At 38.7% G+C, this 13,881-nt stretch overlaps 1 long non-coding RNA gene across 1 annotated transcript; it reads left to right on the top strand.

The window, feature by feature from the left end:
• Positions 1–902: 902 nt before the first annotated feature.
• Positions 903–10,333, top strand: LOC103104486 (uncharacterized). The gene is made up of 3 exons (XR_470017.2): positions 903–1,378; positions 8,496–8,712; positions 9,833–10,333. It is a non-coding gene; the product is annotated as an uncharacterized LOC103104486 (long non-coding RNA).
• Positions 10,334–13,881: the final 3,548 nt, after the last annotated feature.

Here is a 13,881-nt window from a genome sequence, read left to right as displayed (position 1 = left end):
TTCTCTTCTAGATACTTCCCCCTTCTCCCCCAATTTATCAATATCTTTCTTAAACTGGGACACCAAGAACTGATCACAATGCTCCAAATGAGGATTGACTAGAGCAGACTACAGCACAGTTGGCTAGCTTGGAGTCTGGGAGACTTTGGTTCAAATCTTACTTTGAATATTACTAGCTGTATGACGCTTGAGTGGGTTGCTCTTTGGGCTTCAGTTTCCTCATCTGCAAAATTTTTTATGATATTAGATTCACAATCTCTAAGATCCCTTCCTTATTTAAATTTCTGATCCAGAGCTCTCTGTTTTTGAAGCTATGCCTCTCTTCACAAAGCTCAAGAATTACAGACATTTATTGTCTGTCAGGCTGAGAGGCTAAGTGACACAGTGCTGGACTGGAAGTCAGAAATACTCATCTTCCTGAGTTCAAGTCTGGCCTCAGACTCTTACTAGCTGTGTGACCGTGGACAAGTCACTTAACTCTTTTGGTCACAGTTTCTATAAAGTGAGTTGGAGAAGGAAATGAAAACTAGCCTGATATCTTTGCCAAGAGAATCCCAAATGGGATCATGAAGAGTCAGACATGACTGAAACAATTAAATGACAAAAGTATATACCAGGTAGTATACCAGTCAGAATGCCAGGCGGAAAAAAAGATGGCCTTAAGTTGAGAGAATCCTGGGTTCGCATCAGGACTCAGCAACATATTGGTTATATGACTCTGGGAAAGCAATCTAACCTCTCAGGATCCCCACAAACTTTTTAAAATGACAATTCTAGGAACTTTAGGGGCTCTGCTTTAATAGAGGGACTTTCCCCACCTTTTAGTGTTTACATCAATGAAATCACAAATCTAGAAGGGGAAAAAATGTGCTAGAAATCATGAATACAAAGACTATAACAAAATAGTTCCTTCTCATGAATTTGTTACATTCTTATAAGGGAAGTCAACATAGAATATTTACAAAATGAATACAAAGTAATTTCCCTGGGTTGAGAAGGGGTTGTTGTTTTTCTTCTTTGATGGAATAGCCTCATTGGGAGATGTCTTGACTTGAGTGTGAATTGGATTTAAGCAAGGCAGAGTTGCACAAAGCCATAAGCCTCACTCTCTCTTCCAGAGTCCAGGATGATCTTGGCATCTTCAATGTGTCACCAAACTCTAAGCGCTTCATAGTGCCTTCCATCATGGCCGCTGGAAGGAATTGTTTATATCTGCTCATTCTGCCAGGGAAGTCTTCAGATGGTTGTGGAAGACATACCCCTAACTCACTGATGGTATGATGCCTCCAGGTTTCCCTCAACCTGGGTTAGCTTGACTGCTGAGAAAGTTATGACAAGGTGTGGCCACTGTACATGCTACAGCTTCTTGGAGCCACAGGTGAGAATTGGGTGAAAGGTGGGCACCAAAGGGGGATGAGCAGCCCTGAAAAGCACTCAGCAAGTCCTCACACCAGAGGTACTAGACCTTCCTGGACACCTCACACACTCCAAGAAGGAAAGGGCTCCTGTAGGAGGTAGCATTAGAGCTGAGAGGTGAAAGCGCCAGGGATTCCAAGTCTCTTCCTTTTGAGGATTCTTATTTGTCCAGTAAGATGTTTGTTAGCCAGTCAACAAATATTTATGAATTACTTAATTAATTGCTGGCCTTCTAAGTGCTGGAGATACACAGAATAGTGAAAAGATAAGCACCACCTTCTATTGGGAGAGATACTATGTGAGAAACATGGAGTAGATGGAAAGCAGTCTTCGAGGGAAAGCACTTGAAATGGGAGTAGGAGTTCTTAATCTGGATCTGTGCAGGAGTGTGCTAGTAAAAGTTTAACAACCTGCTGGGGAGAGGGGGATTCTTTTTATTTTTAAGATACTAGAGTAAGTTTTTTTTTTTTTAAAGTTTGATTTTGAATATTTTGTTGGATGCCCCTAGTATAACAAAAGCAATGTCTTTCTAACATGAAAATAGATCTAGAAATAAGAAAAAATATCTAAAAAACAGATTATTTTGGGGGAGGGGGGTTCTAAGGCATACTTTGAAGTTTAATCTGCATTATTACAATTTTGTCCATTTCTTTTTTATTTCTAGACAATCAACAAAATGATTGTCAACAAACACTAATTTACAGTATTTGCCATTTTCAGTGGTGAAAATGCTTACTGTAAAAATTTAATAATCATCTTTTTTGAGCCAGCTCTTCTGGCTTCAGCATACCTCTGGGCCCATAGACCTCAAAGGGTCTATGGATAGATTTTACAGGGTTAACAAACTTGGATGGGAATTTTTTTTTTTAACTAACCTTGTTTTCTTTTGTACTCCTATGTATTTTATTTAATGCTTTTAAAACCATCATTCTGAGAGGTGTTCAATAGGCTTCGCTAGGCTGCCAAAGGGATCCATGACATTAAAAGTGTTGGAAACCATGCTTGGGAGAGACTGGGAAAGTCTCTGCAATAGAGAAGATTCCCATTGAGGTTTTTTCATTTTTTTTAACTCTTACCTTCTATCTTAGAAATGATACAATATCAGTTGCAAGGCAGAAGAACGGTGAGGGTCAGGCAGTGGGGAATTAGTGTAACTTGTCCAGGGTCATACAGCTAGGACATGTCTGAGATAAGATTTGAACCCAAGACCTCCTGTTTCTAGGTCTGGCTCTCTATCCACTGAGTACCCTGCTGCTCTAAGTTTTGAAGGAAGGCAGGGAATCTCAGTGGCTGGTGAAACAGAACATTCTAGGCATGTTCATTCACAAGAGTACCAGAAGTTTGATGCTGATTCTGCTGCTTTTTTTTTCTTGCCCTGTTTTCCTGAGGGCCATTACTCAATATAGCTAGCTACTCCCAAGGTCATTACATCTCAATGTTAGGTGTGGGTCCTCATGGCTAATTCTTTGTACAGTTTAGCAAAACAGGACATGATGTATTCCAAACATTAGGTCAGCAGCTGTTATACACCAGCAGACGACAGATAAGAACATCTGTATCTCCCGGTGGCCTGAGTGGCCCAGTTCCCTGTAGAGTTGATGGAATTTCCATGGGAGTAGGCTGGATTGACATTTTAATGTAAATAACAATGGGGAAAATATGGCTTTTGAAAAGCATCATCAGACAATGAAATGTGGAAATGAACTCAAAAATGTTTTGTTGTTTCTTTTGTTTAAGCAGGAAGAAGTTAAAATGGACTCCTTTGTCTCTTAGTTTTCATTAATGATGGATTTGTTCTACTACCTATTCTATAACCCATAGAAGATAAAGTGAGAATGAAGAGGATCATTACATTAGAGGCTGAAGGGACCTTAGCGGTTATCTAGGCTGGGTTCCTTCCCTTTATAGAAAATGAAACAAAGTCTAAATAAACCATGTGATGTACTAGAGATCACCCCATAGTAAGAGGAAGGGCAGTGGTGCACATTTAGGTCATCTGCCTCCAAATGCAGGATTGTTTCCACTGTAAAATGCTACATTTACATTTAGTCTATTAGGGCAATGTTTTCCCCCATTCATTGGTTTGCTGTAGCCATCTCATAGCCAATTGTTAGATTTTCAGCTTACACATTTATCGGCAAATGCTCCAGATTGGGGCTTGATTTATTGTTTTTATAATTATCTGGGTGGTACAGTAGATAGAGTAATAGGCCTGGAGTCAGGAAGATATCTTCCCAAATTAAAATCTGGTCTCAGACACCAACTGTGTAAAAAATAGACTCGAATACAGGACTACAATCCCCATGAGCCTTTGCTCCACTTCCCCAGAATGCCTTGTAATCTCACCTGGGCAGAGATGGAGAAGGTATGTAAGCTGATTCAAAGGCTTTTGAGGGGTCTCTCTTGGCTCTTTTGAACTTCCGTTTTGGAGCAGGCGCGTTTCTTGCGTGATGTGAGGTTATTTTGTCTAGGCCTCTGGCCTAGGCACATGTTTCTTACTTGTATATTCTTTAATCTTTAACCTTTAATAAACCTCTAAAAAATATAATACTTCTTGCAGAGAGAAACTAATTTCTACCTGCCTCAGTCTCCCCATATTCCTAAATTTTAATCTTTACAACTGTGTGATCTTGGACTTGTCATTTAACCACATTTGCTTCAGTTTCTTCATCTGAAAAATGAGCTGACAAGCCATTTCAGTATCTTTGTCCAGAAAAATTCAAATACCATCAAGAAGAGTCAGACACAATTAAAAAATGACTCAACAACAACAAAAGGCCTAAGAAAGTGAGAGAGAAAATATTAATAAAGCAGATTGAACCTTAAATTCGGTCTTGCAGTTTCAGAGTCCTTAAATAATTACTAGCACACCACTGCTTAACTTCATAAACTACAATGTTGTATTTATTTTTGGAGTTTGCCAAGCAACCAAGAGTTCAAGGGAAGTTTTTTTTTTGGCTGGTATCCACTTGTAAAACTTATCCAGGTTGAGAGAAACATTATGGCATAGATGATGGATTTAGAATCAGAGAACCTGAATTTAGGTCCAAACTTTGCCCTTATTACCTATATAAACTTGGGCAAGTCTGTCTGGGCCTTAGTTTCTCTGGGCCTCAGTTTTCTCATCCATAAAATGGCAGGTTTGGACTACACAGCTTCTAAAATATTCATTTCCACTCGGAATTTCTGATACTATGATTTGCATACAAGGGCAGCAGTTGGTTTCAAATCTAGGAAGACCTAGGTTCAAGTTGTGTAGGGTGGAAATTGAGGGGACCTTGGAAATTTCAAAGTTTACCCTCTTTTGCCATTTATTAAAAAATATAACCATGGAAATAAATAATTTAAAATATAATACTTTATTGAGACAGACACACACACGCACAGCAAGAGCGAGAGAGAGAGAGAGAGAGAGAGAGAGAGAGAGAGAGAGAGAGAGAGAGAGAGAGAGAGAGAGAGAGAGAGGAAGGGCACTGTGTCAGGTTGAAGACACAAGACAGATGCCCCCAAGGGATTGCTGAGAAAATGTGGGGCACTGCTTCAAGTTGTGACCTAAGACAAATGTCCAACAATTCACAGAAAAATCCCTTACTTATAGTAGAATTCTGATGCAATCAAGTCTCCCAGAAGGGATTATAACATTTTTATATTGGTTGGAGACAGAATCTTGAATAGTTTTATGTTGACTTTACAATGAACACATTCAAGCTTATTAATATCTTCAACAAATTGGAAAATAGTTTCACAATGGATACAACCAAACAAATCAATATTTTAAAGAAATGACCAGGAAGTTGGAGACAAATACAAAGAGGGGAGTAGTTTGGAACTGGATTATCTAGGAGGGGCTACAAAGATAGGGTAGGAGAGGCTTCTAGGACAAAAAGGTACTCTAGATTGCTTCTTTTTTTTTTTTTGAATGGCATATTTCTTTTTATTTTTTTATTAAATTGGTTCTTAAGATTTGGTCCGGAGTACCTCTGGATCTAAGACTCTGCTTGGGGCAATTCCCAGACAGGCTCCCTTAAAGCTGCAAAGCTTTGCTAAGAATGGGGAGGTGGGAACACCAGCCTTTAGATTTTAACAGCCTTTAATAACTTGAGAATTACACATGAATTTCTCACTCCACACCAAGTCAATACCTTTCTCTTATATTAACTGTATGACTCTGGGCATATCATAACCTCTCAATGCTCTAAGCAGCTAAGACTATAAATTACAAAGAAGGTGATGATCTGCATTGGAGGAGGGAGTTTCCCCGCCTTGGAATTCCCTGTCACTGTCACTGAAGTCACCGGTCCACTCTCTTTCTTCTATGATTCATCTATGGTTTCTTCGTTACCTTTACCTTACCGAAAATGAATTGTTTGGGTCTTGGTCTTTACCTTTCATGTTTGAATCACTGTGTTGGTTCCAAGGCAGAAGACTGGTAAAGGCGAGGCAATAAGGTTTAAGTGACTTTCCCAGGATCACCCAGCTAGGAAGTACCTGAATCTAGATTTGAACCCAGGACCTCCCTTCTCCAGGCCTGGCTTTCTATCCACTGAGCCACCTAATAGCCCCTTTCCTGAGTTCTTCAAGATGCATTATCTGACTTTTTTCTTCTGTTCCCCTAATCTTCCACACATTGTTGTACAAAGGGGATTGTAAAGCAGGTCACACAAGTGCACAAGCCAAAGGGAACCCCTCCTTTATCTCTCTAGTAGTGACAATCTGTGTGTTGAATCTGTCCATAGTCCTGTCTAACTGGAAAAGAATGGGTATGCGGGGGAGCGGAGAGGCTGCTTTTGGCCTAACCTTGACTACTGGGTACCTCTGATTGGGTTTTATTTTTAATTCCCTCCCCAAAAAAAAAACAAAACAAAAAACAAGTGACAGGATGTAATCTTCTGGAGCAAAGCAGATTTCCTCTTGATGGAATGAAGCTTTTGGGGGAAAAAGTTGGGACTTCTATTTCAGCTACACTTTCACTGAAAGCTATTTTAAAAAGAAAAGTCACTGCTCATTGTTAACATTTTAGTGGAGAATTTTCTAATCAGCTGTGTTTATTGCAGCATCTAAAATTAGCTGTGTGATTTTAGGCAAATCATTTAATCCTATTTGCCTCAGTTTCCTCATCTGTAAAATGAGCTGGCAAAGCATTTCAGAATCTTTGGCAAGAAAATCCCAAATGGAGTCAAGAAGAGTAAGATACAATTTAAAAATGATTCAGTGACAACAAAATGACCCAAGAAAGTGATGAATAACATGTTAATAATGCAGATTAAACCTTAAATTCAGTTTTGCAATTTGGCAACAACATTTAGTGCATTTGGTAAACAACGACCAAGCAGGAGAAATTTAAGAATCTATTTCAATACATCATTAAACATTTGTAAAACAATTATACTCTGGCCCAGGAACTGTGCTAAGCACTGGAATGTAAAGAAAGACAAAAAAAAGTAGCCCTTACTGTCAAGAAATTTGCATTCTAATGGGAGAAAGGACATGCAAAGGGGTCATCTTAGTGGGGAGGCCAGAGGTGGAAGGAAGTACTGGGAAAAGTTTCCTGCCTAAGGTAAGAGTTGAGTCTTGATGATGCATTGACGACTTCTTAAATGTTAAAATAGGAGAATAATTTGATTCAGTAACAAATTGCTATAAGGACAATTTCCAGATTCCATGATTCCATGAAAGGGGTTCCATTATGAGTCAAGCTAATGCTTATGCTTGAAAAGAGCTTGAAGGAAACATCCGTCTATTGATTTTTTTTTTGGGTTGCCAATACTTATACCTTATGAGGAGAGGATAACTGTGAATAAATGGATAGTGATAGAGATGCAAAAAAAGAAAAAAAAAGGAAAAAGGAGCAATACAACATTAAAAATTTTTAAAGTTCATAAAGTTACACAGAAAGGGCAATTTTGTTAATACTTTGTTAAGTTTAATATATACTTAAAAAACAACCTCTGTATATCTAATTCTTTGTTCTTTTTATATTCAAGTGTTTATTGTAACATTATAATTCATAGATAATTTAGAGCTAGGAGCAAACAAAAAGCCATTGTGCCCAACTATTTGTCACAGATGAGGAAACTGAGGCACACAGTTAAGCGCTTCCCCAGAATCAGATGACTAGTAAACATTTAAAGCAGGCTTTGAATACAGAGTTTCCTGACTCTGAGTCTGGAGTATTATGCAATGCTGCCTATTTGTTTTTATTTGTTTTAATTTTTTTCAATTACATGTGGAAATAGTTTCTGACAGCTGCCTATTTGTTATTTATTTATTTTTTTGAAAATTTTATTTAATTAGTCAATTTAAAACATTATTCCAAGGGGGCAACTGGGTAGCTCAGTGGATTGAGAGCCAGACCTAGAGACAGGAGGTCTTAGGTTCAAATTTAACCTCAGACACTTCCCAGCGGTGTGACCCTGGGCAAGTCACTTGACCCCCATTGCCTAGCCTTTACCACTCTTCTGCCTTGGAGCCAATATATAGTATTGACTCCAAGACAGAAGGAAAGGGTTAAAAAAAATTTATTCCTTGGTTATAAGAATCATGTTCTTTCCCTTTCCTCCCCCCACCCCTTCCTGTAGGCAACACACAATTCCACTGGGTATTACATGTGCCCTTGATCAGGACCTATTTCCATGTTGTTGTTTACACTAGGATGTTCATTTAGAATCTACATCCCCATCCATATCCCCTCAACCCATGTGATCAAGCAATTGTTTTTCTTCTGTGTTTCTACTCCAGTTTTTCCTCTGAATGTGGATAGGATTCTTTCTCATAGATCCCTCCAAGTTTTTCAGGGTCACTGCATTGCCACTAATGGAGAAGTCCATTACATTCGATTGTACCACAGTGTATCCGTCTCTGTGTATAATGGTTTTGCTCCTTTCACTCTGCATCAATTTCTGGAGGTCTGTCCAGTTCACATGGAATTCCTCCAGTTCATTATTCCTTTGAAGCTGCCTATTTATTGATGATTGTTACATTCCATTTTTTTCTTAAATTGAAATTTAAAAAATTAAATAAAAATAATTCTTAGCAGGGACTAAGCTGACAGAATGAATGTTCTTTTGTGTCAAAATCAGATGTCAATGAGATCTGAAATGGATTATTTCAAACCGAGGACAACCCTGAAAATATGATTTGGGGATTCTCCAAACATAAGGTATAAAACATCTGTACAAGGCTGCAGTGTTGAACCCATTATTCAGAATTGCTTTGGCTGTTTTCCAAGCAAGCAATTCTCCTTTGGCAAAACTAGAAGATTATCTACATATCAAGGAAAAGAAACAAAAGGCAAAGGTAATTATTATGGACTGGTGGTTGGGAGAGGATGGGAGGAAGTCATAATTGGGTAATCTGGAGGAACCTTGGACCCAGAATAGATCTCACCAGACCTGTCCTGTAACCTTGCAGGCTGTATTTGGGCAATAAAGAGCTTTGAATTGCTAAACCAGTTCTTGATTCTCTCCAAGCCTCCCCAGGATATGGTAGAGGGAAGTCCTGATTGGTACATAGGTTTGAAGAACTTATTAGTCATTGTATCCTGGACAAGTCATTACCTCTATACACACTTTTTCTCATCTGTATAATGAGGTTAATATGAGCACCTACCTTACAGGATGATCTTGAGGATAAGATGAGATAATGTAAGTAAAATGCTGTGGAAACATCAAAGCAATATATAGCTGAGTGATTATTATTTTTATTATTGTTACTATTGTTATCAATATCAAACCACCAGCACAATAATAATGATAGTAATAATTTTATTAAAGGGCTCTAGTGCTTTCAGGGATTTTTGGTGGGGGAGGTTGGTCCTTTGGAAATTCAGTTCTCTTTGGTCCTCAGTTATCTCATCTGCAAAATTCAGATCTTGGATTAGATTATCTCTAAGGCCCTTTCAACTTCTGTGATCCCAAGTCCCTTGCCTTCTCTGAGCCACATTTTCCTAATCTGTGAAATTCTGAGTCTGGATTTGATAGCTTTTGTGGTGACTTCCAGTTTGAAAATTTGGGGAATATGTAAACATCTGTATTTCCTCTGTAGAAGGGAGGTAGCAGAATACTATTTGCTTAGCTACTGATTAATCTACTTGCATTAAGCAGTTATTTAAAAAAGCCCATGCCTTTTTGTTAGCATCAATTCTAAAACAGAAGAACAGCAAGAGATAGGTAATTAGGGTTAAGTGACTAGTCCAGGGTTATACATCTAGGAAGTGTCTGAGGCTAGATTTTAAACCCAGGACCTCCCAACTGCAGGTAGGATGCTCTTTATCTAACCTGCCCCTCTTAAAGTTTTTTTCCTCCCTAATAATAGGCAAATCAGCAGAGGTATGCACACAAAAGGTACAAAGACTTAGATTTGTCAGATGTAGTTACTGCCCAAGATGATTTGTTTTATTTTTCTTCTTGGTCACAAGGGAAGATTCAAAGGTGATGGTGGTGGTGGTGAGATGGTGATTTATTTCTCCAGAAATGATTTATGATACAAAGACTGATGGACCCTGAGACCGAAGCTCCCCTTCGATTGCATCTGTTGGCACTCCAGAACAAAGCAAGTAGTTCCACTTCATAGGACACTGTTACTTCCCATGCTGTGACTTGACAAATCCATGATGGATTGATGTTCTGGGTTTATACTGTCTGTACCACAGTGAAGACTATAGAAGCCTGGGAACCAAAAGCCCTCCCCCCCAGTCAACTCCCTTAGGGCTGTCCAGTGAACTTCACGCAAGTACCCCGATTTTGCCCAAGAGAGACAATCCAGGTTACCTCATCCCAGGCCACCACCCTATAAAAAACTGCCCCCTTCTCCACCCAGGTGGAGACTATTCCATCTGCAGGTTTGTGGGTGCCCCCTTTCTCTCCCTTCCTCTGCCACCCCTTCCTTTCCCACAATAAAGCTTTGCTGCATTACTCAACTCTGTCTCATTTGCCTTGGGTCAGGTCCCCATCAGTCAGGTCTGACAAAGGCCACATACTTCAAATATGACTTTTTTTTTTGGAGGGAGATAAAAAAGTAAATATATCTATTGGCTCTCCCAGCTACCTTATTTCTCAGGTCTCTCTTCTGGTCACTAAGTAAGTGAATCTATTAAATGCTCACCTTCAGCCAAGTATTTGGCTAGTTAGAGGCACACAAATAAAAAAAAAAAAAAGACTCCTGCCTTCCTGGTTCTTCAGTCTTTTTAGTCCTGCCTAATTCTTTGTGATCCCTTTTGGGGTTTTCTTGGCAAAGAGACTGGAGTGCTTTGCCATTTCCTTTTCCAGCTTATTTTAGAGATGAGGAAACTGAGGCCACAGGGTGAAAAGATGTGCCCAGGGTCACACAGCTAGTAAATATCAGACTAGATGATTCTTCCTGATGTCAAGTCTAGCACTCTATGCATTGTGCCATCTGGGGAAAGATGGAGACATGTATGGTATCCAGGGAAGGGTATTTTGGACTGGGAAGCCCCTGGAAAGGCTAATAGAGCAATGGGGCAATTGATTGACTAATTTTTTTCCTGGAGTGACAATGTTTATCTGAGAAGACATTCCAGGAAAACCAGTCCAATGCCCAAAGCCACAGACAATGTCCCAGCAAGCAACGTGAAGAAGAAAGAGTGATGTTTTGTACTAGTGATGAGTGACCCCTTTTTTCCTACCTATGCATTTTCTGCTCCCTCTTTACAACTGTTTTTTAAATTACTACTTTCAAAAGTGCCTTCTTGGCAATTGTACTAGAAGGTAGACAGTGTCCTTTAATGCAATCTGAGGATTCTACAGTTTTAGCACTGAGGATGTAGGGAGTGAAAAAGGTAAAGGAATACACTTAGTGCTATATTATGGGACTACTGAATTTCAGGAATGGCAGATGGTATGAGCCAAAGCAGGATATGGAAGAGAAAAGAACGAGAATAAGGAACAGAGTAGTACAGTTTCACTGGAAAGTGGAATATGTGAAATAAAAGCAGTATGAGATAAGGATGGACAGGCAGGTTGGCCATGTTGGAGGGGCTTTGAATGCCAGGGTCAGAAGTTTATATTTCATTCAGTAGGTGACTAGGAGTCACTGGTATTCTGTGTGAAGAATTATGAGTAACATGACATATTATGAAGATTATGGGACAGTAGTATAGAGGACAGACTAGAGAGGGGATAGACTGGAGGTCAGTTTTTAAACTTGTTATTTCAATAGTCTACGCAAGGAGAGACAAGCATTTTGAATTAGGTTAGTTGAAACATGAAGGGAATCCGGAGTGTGCTCGAGTCAGCTCCTGCTCAGGACAGATGATTGTTAACATTTTAATATGTGCATTGGAAATCAGGCAAATGTTGCAAGTCAGGGCTTGATTTATTGTTCCACAGATTGTCTAGACTTAAGAAAGTGATGGAGAAAATGCTAAGAATCAGCTTAAATTTAAGTATTTTGTGCATAATTCCCTACCACACCCCACCTTGCCCCTCACCCACCAGCAGTTTGTTTAAACATTTACCAGCATGGCAGCCAGATGGCCCATTGAATAGCATGCCAGACTTAGAAACAGGAGGTCCTAGGTTCAAATCTGACCTCAGACACTTTCTAGCTGTATGATCCAGGGCAAGCCACTTAAATTCCAATTGCCTAGTCCTTGCTACTCTTTTGTCTTAGAAATGATACTAAGACAGAAGGTAAGGGTTTTAAAAACCAGACAGACCCAATTTTAGGATCCCCATATTAAGAACTCTTCCCTAACTCAGTCTTGGGAAAAATTTTTCTAAACCCCCCAGCATTTTATAATATCACACACACACACACACACACATATATATACCCATGTGTGCATATGAAAATCTAGAATCTGTATAATATACAGTATTGCAATAATGACAACATATAATCTTTACAAAAGAATTTAATGTTTTATTTAAAATTTTTGTTTTGACTTTAACAAACATTGATATATGTTAACATTTTAATATACAAAGGACAAAAAAAGGGAATTGAATATGATACTGTTACATAGTTTAATTTTTTTAATGTATATATTTAACACAATGACATCTCCATAGCCCTGTTTGTTTATGCCCCTTTCTGGCTTCCTCTTGCTCTATTCTGTGTATTTTGTTTTAATGTTTAATTGATGCTTTTTGAAAAGGTAATTTAATTACAACTTGGATGGCAGTAATGACTTGCCTAAGGGGTTGTAAATTATACCATAATTCCCATTTTAATACTGTATTGGAAGCTTATAATGATCTCAGTTTAGGCCATCATCTCAGATTAGGTCATTGTGGGGTGGCTTAATATATTAGAGAGAAAACTGGATTTGGATTCAAAAGACCTAAAGGATGAGTTCCATCTGCCGTTTAATGCTTTGAGCAAATCAATTCACTTCCCTGAATCTCAGTTTCCTCACTTGTAAAATGAAGGGCCTGGATTTACCTCTAAAGTCCTTGATGGCACTAAAATCTAGTGAGGTGGGGCATAACAGTCTTTCCAGGACAATTACAATATCTCTAATGGCTGTGTTTAGGACTAGAGGAAGTTTTCTTAGGAAATTTGTTTTTTTGGAGTTGGATTATAACCCACTAAGTAACGGATATTAATTCATGAACTTGGGTTATAAAATCTGATGCATGAGGTGGGGAACTATGGAGGTGGAATGTTATCATATGATGCTGTTAGACTTGATGGATCAACTAGTTCTGCAGAGCTATTTTTTTCCTTTCTGTTTAATTCTTTTTAAGTGACGCCACTCTGAGTTGGGATGGGGGAGTGATTTATTAGAAAATGAAGCTGATGGTAAAAGCAAACAATATAAATGAAATGAAAAATAAAAAGATATGGTATACAATGAACCTCATCAAAATCAAGATTGCTCCTGACACTTTCATTTTCTGGAGGATCTGAGCTCATACTTCTATCATTTAAGAATCTGTGATTTTTGTTAATGAGTATATTGTTTCTACAAATGCAGATGGCAACTTCTCTACACCTTAGTAAAATATTCCTTGGAAGTTGCTTTAACGGGAAAAAAAAAACTTACAACCCATTGATCAGTTCTATGCAGGTGAGTCGTTCTCAATTTAGATGGACTCCTTATAGCATAATAGACTTGTCCTTGAAGCCTTTCCAGCTTCATAGGACTTAACAGAAGTTATATGCTTTTCTGTTATAGCTCTTAAGAACCAAAGGTCATCATCCCACCACAATGAGGCATGAGAAGACTAGAGTGTGAAATTGGAATCTGTTACCCTAAAAACTACAATTCCCAGGAACCCACTCACTTCCTATCATTATGTGCTGATATAGACAGGAGATAAACTGGGTGGAGTTCCGTGTCTAGCCCTCTTTCCTTCCTGTTGGTGGTTTTGGTGGAGCAGGGATTTTTGAGCAGGTAGATTAGCTTAGTCACATGGTTTTATTTTGTCAGATAATAAACTTTATAAAAATGACACTTGAAGTATTGGACATTAATTTAACTCACATTTATGGCAACCACAA

This window comes from Monodelphis domestica, chromosome 7 (assembly GCF_027887165.1).
Source record: "Monodelphis domestica isolate mMonDom1 chromosome 7, mMonDom1.pri, whole genome shotgun sequence".
NCBI lineage: Eukaryota > Metazoa > Chordata > Mammalia > Didelphimorphia > Didelphidae > Monodelphis > Monodelphis domestica.
This window is presented reverse-complemented; position numbering and strand designations above follow the sequence as displayed.